The sequence below is a fragment of the Triticum dicoccoides genome, chromosome 7A (assembly GCF_002162155.2).
Source record: "Triticum dicoccoides isolate Atlit2015 ecotype Zavitan chromosome 7A, WEW_v2.0, whole genome shotgun sequence".
Classification (NCBI taxonomy): Eukaryota; Viridiplantae; Streptophyta; class Magnoliopsida; order Poales; family Poaceae; genus Triticum; species Triticum dicoccoides.
Genome location: NC_041392.1, coordinates 162,757,983 through 162,767,348, shown reverse-complemented (window position 1 = coordinate 162,767,348; position 9,366 = coordinate 162,757,983). Strand labels below are relative to the sequence as shown.

Here is a 9,366-nt window from a genome sequence, read left to right as displayed (position 1 = left end):
GGAGGTTCTTTCCCCACTTGTACGAGCATGAGAACAAGAGGGATATCCACGCGCGCTCCTCCTCCGCCGCCCGCCTCGCCTCGCCTCGTCACGACGCGCAGCGCCATGGGTTACAGGAATGAGCTGAGCCGATATCTAAATTTTTGCCACGCACTACGGGTATACGAAAGGTCACACAGAAGCTGAAAAGATTTTTGCGAAAGTGGAGTTCGAATGCGAACGGTGCAACCCTTCGGCTGCTGGCTGTTCGCTTCGTCTCTGTCTCTTCGTTTCGCCTCCCGTCGTTTCCCTCTCGCCTCCTTCTCTTGCGCCTACAAAAGGGAGGTCGCTCCTCCCAGAGAGACGCACCAGAACCTCTTCCTCCTCTCGCCACAAGTTCCTGAGCACTGCGTTGCTGCTACGATCTTCCCCATCCCGGCTTGCGGCGTGCACTGCAGGTTGGGACAGTAGGCCTCCGAAACCGCACCTTTTGAGTCCTGTACGGGAGAAGGGCGATAAGGTTTTTGGGGAGCGCTCAGCGCGACTACTGGCTGCTTCATCATGGACGATCAGGTCGCCGACGACTACTTCCCCGACGACGACTTCTTCCCCGACGTCCACGATCTCCTCGACGACATGGCAGGCGAGGACACCGACCCCAAGTCCAAAACTTCCACTGCTGCTGTCCCGTACGTGTTCTCGCTCTTTCTGTTAGATGTCATGATACAGTTCTTTGCTCTACTTTCCGTCCTACATGTGTTAGGTTCTACTTCATATATGCAACTTCATAGTGTATGTTCTACATGTGTTTATTTCAAGTTCATATATGCAGATGCTCTTTACCTTCTCTCTGTCCGAACGCATGACTTGTTTTATCTCTACTATATTAGTCATCTTTATCTAGTATTTCTATTAATAAAATCATTCGGTAAATTGCTCATATTTCCAACATAAACCATGTGGGCACTGGGCACCCACGAATTGTTACTGTTAACAGTTAGCTAGTCTCTCCCTCTCACCTCTCTCCACCGTGGGCACGTACTGCATGCGATCGCCCATGATCCATGCACGTAGCCACGACCTGGCGCTCTGCACCTCTATTGTAACCTAACCCATATATACGAGTGTATAGATCGGAGAGCACCCAAGGTGCAATCTCCTCTCCTCATAGCATTCTACATGGTATCAGGCGCAGGGCTCATTCCTTGTCCCTGAAACCGCTTCCGCTCCCCTCTGCACCTCGCGATCATGGACGCTCCTCCACCTCCCCCTCCCCCTCCACCACCGCGGCCCAACTTTGTCGCCGACGGCGGCTCGCCCGCCACACCGCCCTCCACCCAGAGCTACCACCAGACCATTCTCACCCACTATGCCTTTGTGCGTGGGGCGCTCTTCGCGCCGGACCCGACGGCCTCCTCCTCCGCGCACAACCCGCTCGTCTCTCCTCTCGCTGGCGTCTTCATCAACCAGCACGTTCCCATCATGCTCACGCTCAACCCCCCAACTTCTCCCATTAGCGCACTCTCTTCGAGGTCACGTTCGCCAAGCACGCCGTCAACGACCACATCGCTGGCCCGGCGCGCCCCCGTCATCCGGCCTGGGCACAGGACGACGCCCACGTCCTTTCCTGACCGTACAACCGTGTCAGCGCGGAGGTCTTCGGTCTCATTCACCAGCGCGGCGCTACTGCCGCCGCCGTCTGGGAGTCCATCTGTACTCTCTTCCTCGAGAACGCGGAACATCAAGTGGTGTTTCTCTCCATCGAATTTCGCCGCATCGAGCAGGTTTCCTCGTCCATCCTCTCCTTCTTTGCACGGCTCAAGGACTGCGCCGACCGCCTCGCCGAGCTCGGCACGCCCGTCACCGACCGCGATCAGGTGCTCAACATGTTCCGTGGGCTTCACCCACGTTTTCGCTATGCCGTGCCCATCCTGATGAAGCAGACCCCATTTCTGACCCTGCTGCGCTACCGTGCTTTTCCGTTGTTGGAGGAGAGTCGTCTCTCTGCCGACGGCACCACTGAGACTGCCCTGCATGCCTTCCAGGTCCCGGCCAACAACAACAACAACACCCCGGGCGGCGGCGAGGGCGGCGGTCCAGGAAACGGCCCTCCTCGCGGTGGAGGTGGCCGCTACAAGGGCAAAGGAAAGGCCAACAACTCCGGCGGGGGCCAGTCATCCCACTCCGGTGGGGGTGGGCATGCCCAACGCCCTCCTGCTCCTGCAGCTGCACCGTGGACCGGCATGGTTCACACCTGGCCGATGTCGTGGCGCGCCCACGCCCCGGGCGCGGGCATCCTCGGCCCTCGTCCTGGCGCGAGCATGTCGTTCGCTGGCACTGCCTCGCACCACGCTGCTGGTCCGAGTGCTCCGGGCATCCTTGCGACGGCACCTCCCATGGTCTGGCAGCACGGTGTTGTGCCTGCACACCCGCTCTACGGCGCCCCCAACACCGGTCTCTACAACCCGACCGCTCCTACTTGGGACCAGGGCACGCTCATCCACGCCCTCAACTCCATGACGATGCAACAGCAGCAGCAGTCGCCGCCAACCGCAGACTGGTACCTCGACACGGGGGCGACGTCGCACATGGCCTCCTCGTCCGGTATGCTCTCCTCCTCCTTTCCCCATACTTCATCTCGCATTGTTGTCGGCGACGGGACCATGCTTGCGAACATGCACACCGGCCACACCACCATTCCAACCTCCGGCCCGCCTATCTCTCTCAAAAATGTTCTTGTCTCCCCACACCTAATTCGCAACCTAATCTCTGTTAAAGCTTTAGCTTGCGATAACCCATTAAATGTTGAATTTGACGATCTCGGTTTCTCTGTCAAGGATCGAAGAACGAAGAGGGTGATCCTCCGCTGTAACTCGGACGATGACGAGCTCTACCCCATGTCGTCTGCTCCCGCATCTCGTGATCACCACGCACTCACCACCACCCGCCGCGATTTGTGGCACCAGCGCCTCGGTCATCTAGGTGGAGACGCCCTCGGCCGCACTCTTCATCTCACGGGCGTCGACTGCGACCACTCTGCCTCCGGTGTCTGTCATGCATGTCAACTAGGGAAAAGGACTAGGCTCCCGTTCGGCTCATCTGGGCATGTATCTTTCTTTCCGTTTCGGTTAGTGCACTGTGATGTATGGACCTCTCCCGTGCAGAGCAACTCAGGTTGCCACTACTATCTACTTATTCTCGATGACTATAGTCACTTTGCATGGACTTTCCCGTTGCACACAAGTCCGATGTTCTTCCCACGATCCGCACGTTCTTCGCCTTTGCACGCACTCAATTCAACCTTCCCATCCTCACTGTCCAAACGGACAATGGCAAGGAGTTTGAGAACGCAGCCTCACGCGCTCTCTTCTCCTTGCTCGGTGCCCAGCTACGCATGTCATGCCCTTACACCTCACCGCAGAATGGGCGGGCGGAGCGCGCTCTTCGCACCCTCAACGACATCACGCGATCGCTCCTCGTCCACGCCCACATGCCATACTCCTACTAGGCCGAAGCACTTCAAACTGCCACTTTTCTCCTCAACAGGCGGCCATGCCGTCCTCGCCACGATCACTCGCCATTTTTTCTACTCTACGGAGCGCAGCTTGACTACACCTTGCTGCGTGTGTTTGGTTGTTTGTGCTACCCAAATCTCACAACCACAACTCCGCACAAACTAGCCCCACGCTCCGCGCCGTGCGTCTTCCTTGGGTACTCGCACGAGCACAAGGGCTACCGGTGTCTCAACCGTGCCACCGGGCGCGTGGTGACCTCGCTGCATGTCGTCTTCGATGAGGGCACATTCCCTTTTCGCATCACCGCAAGCATCCACACCCGGCCAGATACATCTCTCCTTGACGACATGGTTCCCCAACAACCCCGTACCGTTCGTCCATCTCACTCATCCACTCCCACCACCGTGGACGCGCTCACACCAGCACCGACGCTCGCTGCCATGGCAGTCCCCGCGTCGACCCCTCCCACACCTGAACCTGTGTCAGCCCTTTCCGCGCCCATGACACCCAAACCTGTGTCTCTCCCCCCACTCACACCACATCCGGTCACGTGGAGTCGACCACAACTCCTGTTGCCGACCCCTCCACTGCCTCACCATCATCCTCACCACCGCCTCGCTGCCGTGCCTGCCCACTCCCAACACACCCCATGCAGACGCGCGCGCAAGCCGGCAAGTTTCTCCCTAATCCTAAATATCACCAGAACCTCACAACCTCCACTACACCTGACATATCTCCGATCCCAAAAACCGTGTGTGCCGCCTTGCGCGATCCTTGTTGGTTGGCTGCAATGCAGGTGGAGTACGGGGCCCTCATGGAGAACAAGACCTGGAGGCTCGTACCGCGGCCGCGCGGTGCCAATATCGTCACCGGCAAGTGGCTGTTCCGGCACAAGCTCAAGGCCGACAGCACGCTCGAACGCTACAAGGCCAGATGGGTGGTTCGCGGCTTCTCCCAACGCCCCGGCGTCGACTTCGACGAGACCTTCTCACCGGTCGTCAAGGCGGCCACGATCCGTGTCGTCCTCACCGTGGCAGCATCTCATCGGTGGCCAGTGCATCAAATGGATGTCAACAATGCCTTCTTGCACGACCACTTGACGGAGCAGGTGTACTGCCAGCAACTGGCTGGCTTCGTCGACGAGGCTCACCCCGACCACGTCTGTCTGCTCGATCGCTCCCTCTACGGCCTGAAGCAAGCACCACGCGCCTGGTTCGCGCGCTTCGCCGCGTTCGCCCGCAGCATCGGCTTCGTCACCTCTTGGGCGGACCCGTCTCTGTTCGTGCTCCACAACAACGACGGCGCGACCTACCTCCTCCTATATGTCAACGACATAATTCTTGTTGCTTCGTCGACTGCGCTACTTCACCAACTCTAGCACCGGCTCTCGACGGAGTTCTCGATGAAAGATCTCGGTCCACTCCACTACTTCCTCGGCATCGCCGTCACACGCACGGCCGACGGGTTCTTCCTCTCTCAACGGAAGTACGCCGACGAGCTACTCCAGCGCGCCAACATGCAAGCCTGCAAGCCGATCTTGACTCCCGTCGACACCCGCTCGAAGCTCTCTGCGACAGATGGCACGCCGGTGCCCGACGTCGCGGAGTATCGCAGCCTCGTTGGCGCTCTCCAGTACATGACTATGACGCGCCCCGACATTGCCTATGCAGTCCAGCAATGCTGCCTGGTGATGCATGATCCGTGTCTCCCACACATGGCACTGGCGAAGCGGATCCTGCGCTATCTTCGGGGCACCACAAGCCATGGACTGTACCTACAACCAGCTTCTTCCCTCGACCTTGTTGCCTACTTCGACGCCGACTGGGCCGGGTGTCCGGACACGCGACGCTCCACCTCCGGCTACGCCGTCTACCTCGGTGATGCTCTGGTGTCCTGGTCCTCCAAACGCCAGGCCACCGTGTCCAGGTCGAGTGCGGAAGCCGAGTATCGCGCCGTCGCCAACGCCGTCGCCGAGAGCTGCTGGATACGACAACTCCTCGCCGAGCTCGCGACTCCTCTTCGCAAGGCCAGCATTGTCTTCTGTGACAACATATCCTCCGTCTACATGGTTGCCAACCCTGTGCATAATCGCCGGACCAAGCACATCGAGCTTGACATCCACTTCGTCCGGGAGAAAGTGGCCCTCGGCGAGCTGCGCATCCTTCATGTGCCAACGAGCCAACGGTTCGCTGATGTTCTCACCAAAGGGCTGCCGATGCCGGCGTTCGAGGAATTTCGGTCCAGTTTGTGCATCAGGCCACCCGACGCTCAAACTGCGGCGGGGTGTTAACAGTTAGCTAGTCTCTCCCTCTCACCTCTCGCCACCATGCGCACGTACTGCATGCGATCGCCCACGATCCATGCACGTAGCCACGACCTGGCGCTCTGCGCCTCTATTGTAACCTAACCCATATATACGAGTATATAGATCGGAGAGCACCCAAGGTGCAATCTCCTCTCCCCATAGCATTCTACAGTTACCATCTCTTATACTCTTCTTTCGAGAAATAAAATAGTCTTTTTAAGCATAGGAGATCTTACATGGATGGTGGTTACATATATATCAATTACAAACCAAGAGGGTAGAAGAAGCCTTCCTGCATCCATGTGAAAAAAACGTAGCCACCGCACAAGCCTCGTCCTCGCCGACTGATTATTGTCAGTCTCCCTCGCCTCTTGCGTTTGGTTTCGGTGCCGAGAGACGAGGAAGACCATGGATCTTCGTGCTCACGGTGAGTCTTTATCGAGTCTGTTAGGTTTTCATGTCCTCCTATCGCTCGTTCAGGTGGTGGAGGTGACAACACGGTGAAATAAGTACCTCTGGCTTCGTCCCTACCGTTGAGTCCTTGTGAGGCGCGTGAGGGTTGATTTTCCTAGATCTAATATGTCGGATTGTGGGGAGGAGTCGTCAACCACGATACTTTCTGTCTCGGTTTGTCCTGGTGTTGATGGTCTTGCCAATAAGAAACTTTGATGGCGCTTTTTTGCATCAACGTGGGATTGGATCTTCTGGTTCAACCTTTGCCGTCTTCTTGAGGTTGTTGTTGGTGTTTTCTAGCAACGTCTAGTGACTTCCCATTCATGACTACAACTGATACCGACGAAGTCGTCATAGATGTCTTGCAGTCGACATGAACGTCTTCTCCTGCTGAAGTACCATCGTCGAAAAATGCCAAAATAAAATTTGGAAAATGTGAGCGCTCATGCCTTAAGTATAGGACTTCAACCTGGGCAGACTAGTTTTACCACAAGAAACATGCCATTTGATATCGGCTCACTTTCAATCCGTTGGAAAAACCGTTGATATGATATTGATGAAATTGTTCAGATTTTTAATGGAAAATCACATCAATCTGCATGTCACTTAGTGCGACAAAATATCGGGCATTCGCACGGACCTGGTGACTTGCGCCGGCCAAATTAGCATCACATTGCCTTTCAAAACCATGGTCCTGGCTTTAGGAAGCTCGTAGAAGGTTTCAGTCTATTTTTTGTTTTTTTCACTTTCCTATTTTTTATCTACCATTTTTTTCTCTTTCTTTCCTTTTATAGTTTTTATTTTCACTCAAAAAAGTTCCAGGAATTTAACAAATGTTTATGTTTTAAAATAAATGCTCACATTTTTTAAAAATGTATACGAATTTTGAAAAGCTGTAAATGTTTTTTTTAAAAGGTTCATGTTTTTTGAAATGTCCCATTTTAAAATAAACAAAATTTCGTGTTTCTTAAATAACAAAATAAAACAACTGATAGAAAACTAATAAAACAGAAGAGAAGAATAGACAAAAACCAGACGATCGCTCACTACAGTGCTGAGAAAGGTCGTCATCTTGTTTTTTTTTTCTGATTGGAACATCTTGTCGCAGATTAGTGAAAAATACGAAGTGGCTGGTACACCCATATCGATCGGATCAGTGTACTAATTACCATCGAGGTCCACTAGTTATTTCATTTTATTTTTGCGAGCTCTTCACACTGCTTTGGATTGAAAAAAGTTTGTGTTGAGGCCACCATCCTTTAACAAATCAATTCTAGACATTTGCATCCACAAATTTTTCTCCCTATAGAGTAGTGCATGTTGGAATAGTTGAATAGAGGAAGGACTCTACTTTCTCATGTTTAAACTTGTAGTCTTTCTCTATCCTTTCTTCTGTCCAACTTCTTCCCGTTCTGTAGCGTCGTTCTGTAAACGATCTCTTCGATCGACCATCTTGTAAGCCACGGCATTATCTTCTATATCTAAATAGCTAGCCTCCACTAAGATATTTTTCTCAACATGCAAGCATGCCACCTCATCATTCAAAATGCATAAGAAAAGGCCCGCCTCAACATGCAACTATGCATATTAAAAATCTACTACAACATGCATGCATGTAAAATTCCATTTTATTATGCTATTTACATTTAATTCTTATATACTTTCAGAAACTATTGTTTCAAGAATTCATGTTCCATATAATCAGAATCTCATTGAAATATTGCAAACATTCCCGCAACAACGTGCGGGGCATCGTCTAGTTGATATAAATACAAGTGCAGCCCGAGCAAAGGGTTCTACGCTTCCCCAACAATCTTACATGGTAATCAGAGCATCTTCTTCCTATCGATCAAAAGAGGATCGCATCTAGACTAGCCCTACCACAACCTTTCGCCATGACTACTGCCTCCACCCAAAACAACACCATGAGTGCCCTCTCCACGTCCCTGTCTTCATCATCCACCTTCGCACCTTCCTCCTCCTCAAATTCATCCTTCGCCATGTCCATTGGACCACCACCTCAGGAGAAGCTTACGAGGAACAACTACCTCATGTGGAAGGCCATCGTGCTGCCCCAAATCAAGGGCGCACAAATGGGCCACCAGCTCGATCCGGAGAGCCAAGCGCCGCCGGAGACTCTCACCATCACCAAGGATGGAAAAGAGGAGTAGATCGCCAATTTCGCCCGTGTTCTCTGGTATGCACAGCAGCAACAAGTCCAGGGTTTTCTGATGGGTTCTCTGTCTCGTGAGATACTTGCACAGGTTGTTACCCTTCAGACACCGGCAGAGGTATGGGCGGCGATCCATGCCATGTTCACTGCCCAATCCGAAGCTCAAGCCATCAATACCCGGATAGAGCTCACAAACCTGAAGAAGGGGAATATGTCTATGACTGAATACCTAGCCAAGATCAAGACCCTCTCTGATGAGATCGCCTGCACTGGAGCTGCGCTGACAAGGGGTGAGATCGTGTCTCAAGTTCTGGCCGGACTCGATCTTGACTACAATCCAGTGGTGTCCGCCCTTGCTGCACGGGTAGAGCCCGTCACCATCCAGGAGTTGTATACACAGCTGTTGAGCTTCGACTCTCGTCTCAATCTTCTTCACGGGATGAACATCCGGCAATCTTTAGCAAATTCCGCGTCACGTGGCCGCGGAGGTGGTCGTGGGCTTGATCAGCAGCAGCGAAATCGGAGCAGCAACAACAACGGGCGCGGCCGCGGCAGCAGCCAAGGCGGACGGCCAAGCGGTGGTGGCTACAACAACAACAACACCTTTGCAAGGTCTGGAGGGGGCAGCTACAGCAACAATAACGCCTCCTCTGGATCATCTTCTTCCAACAGCCGTGTTCGGTGTCAGCTATGCAAGAAACCAGGCCATGAGGTAATGTATTGTTGGCACCGTTTCGACGAGGACTATGTTCCTGATGCTCGCCATGTCGCTGCTGCAATAAGGGAGCAAGGAGGCGATGGCACTATCTGGTACGCCGATTCAGGGGCTACTGACCACGTCACCAATGAGCTTGAGAAACTTGCCATGAGGGAGAAGTACTATGACAGCGATCAAATTCACACCACAAGCGGTGGAGGTATGGATATTTGTCATATTGGTC

The 9,366-nt window shown here is 53.6% G+C and overlaps 1 pseudogene; it reads left to right on the top strand.

The window, feature by feature from the left end:
* The first annotated feature begins 8,701 nt into the window (after nucleotides 1–8,701).
* LOC119334903 lies at nucleotides 8,702–8,841 on the top strand (annotated as a pseudogene).
* Nucleotides 8,842–9,366: the final 525 nt, after the last annotated feature.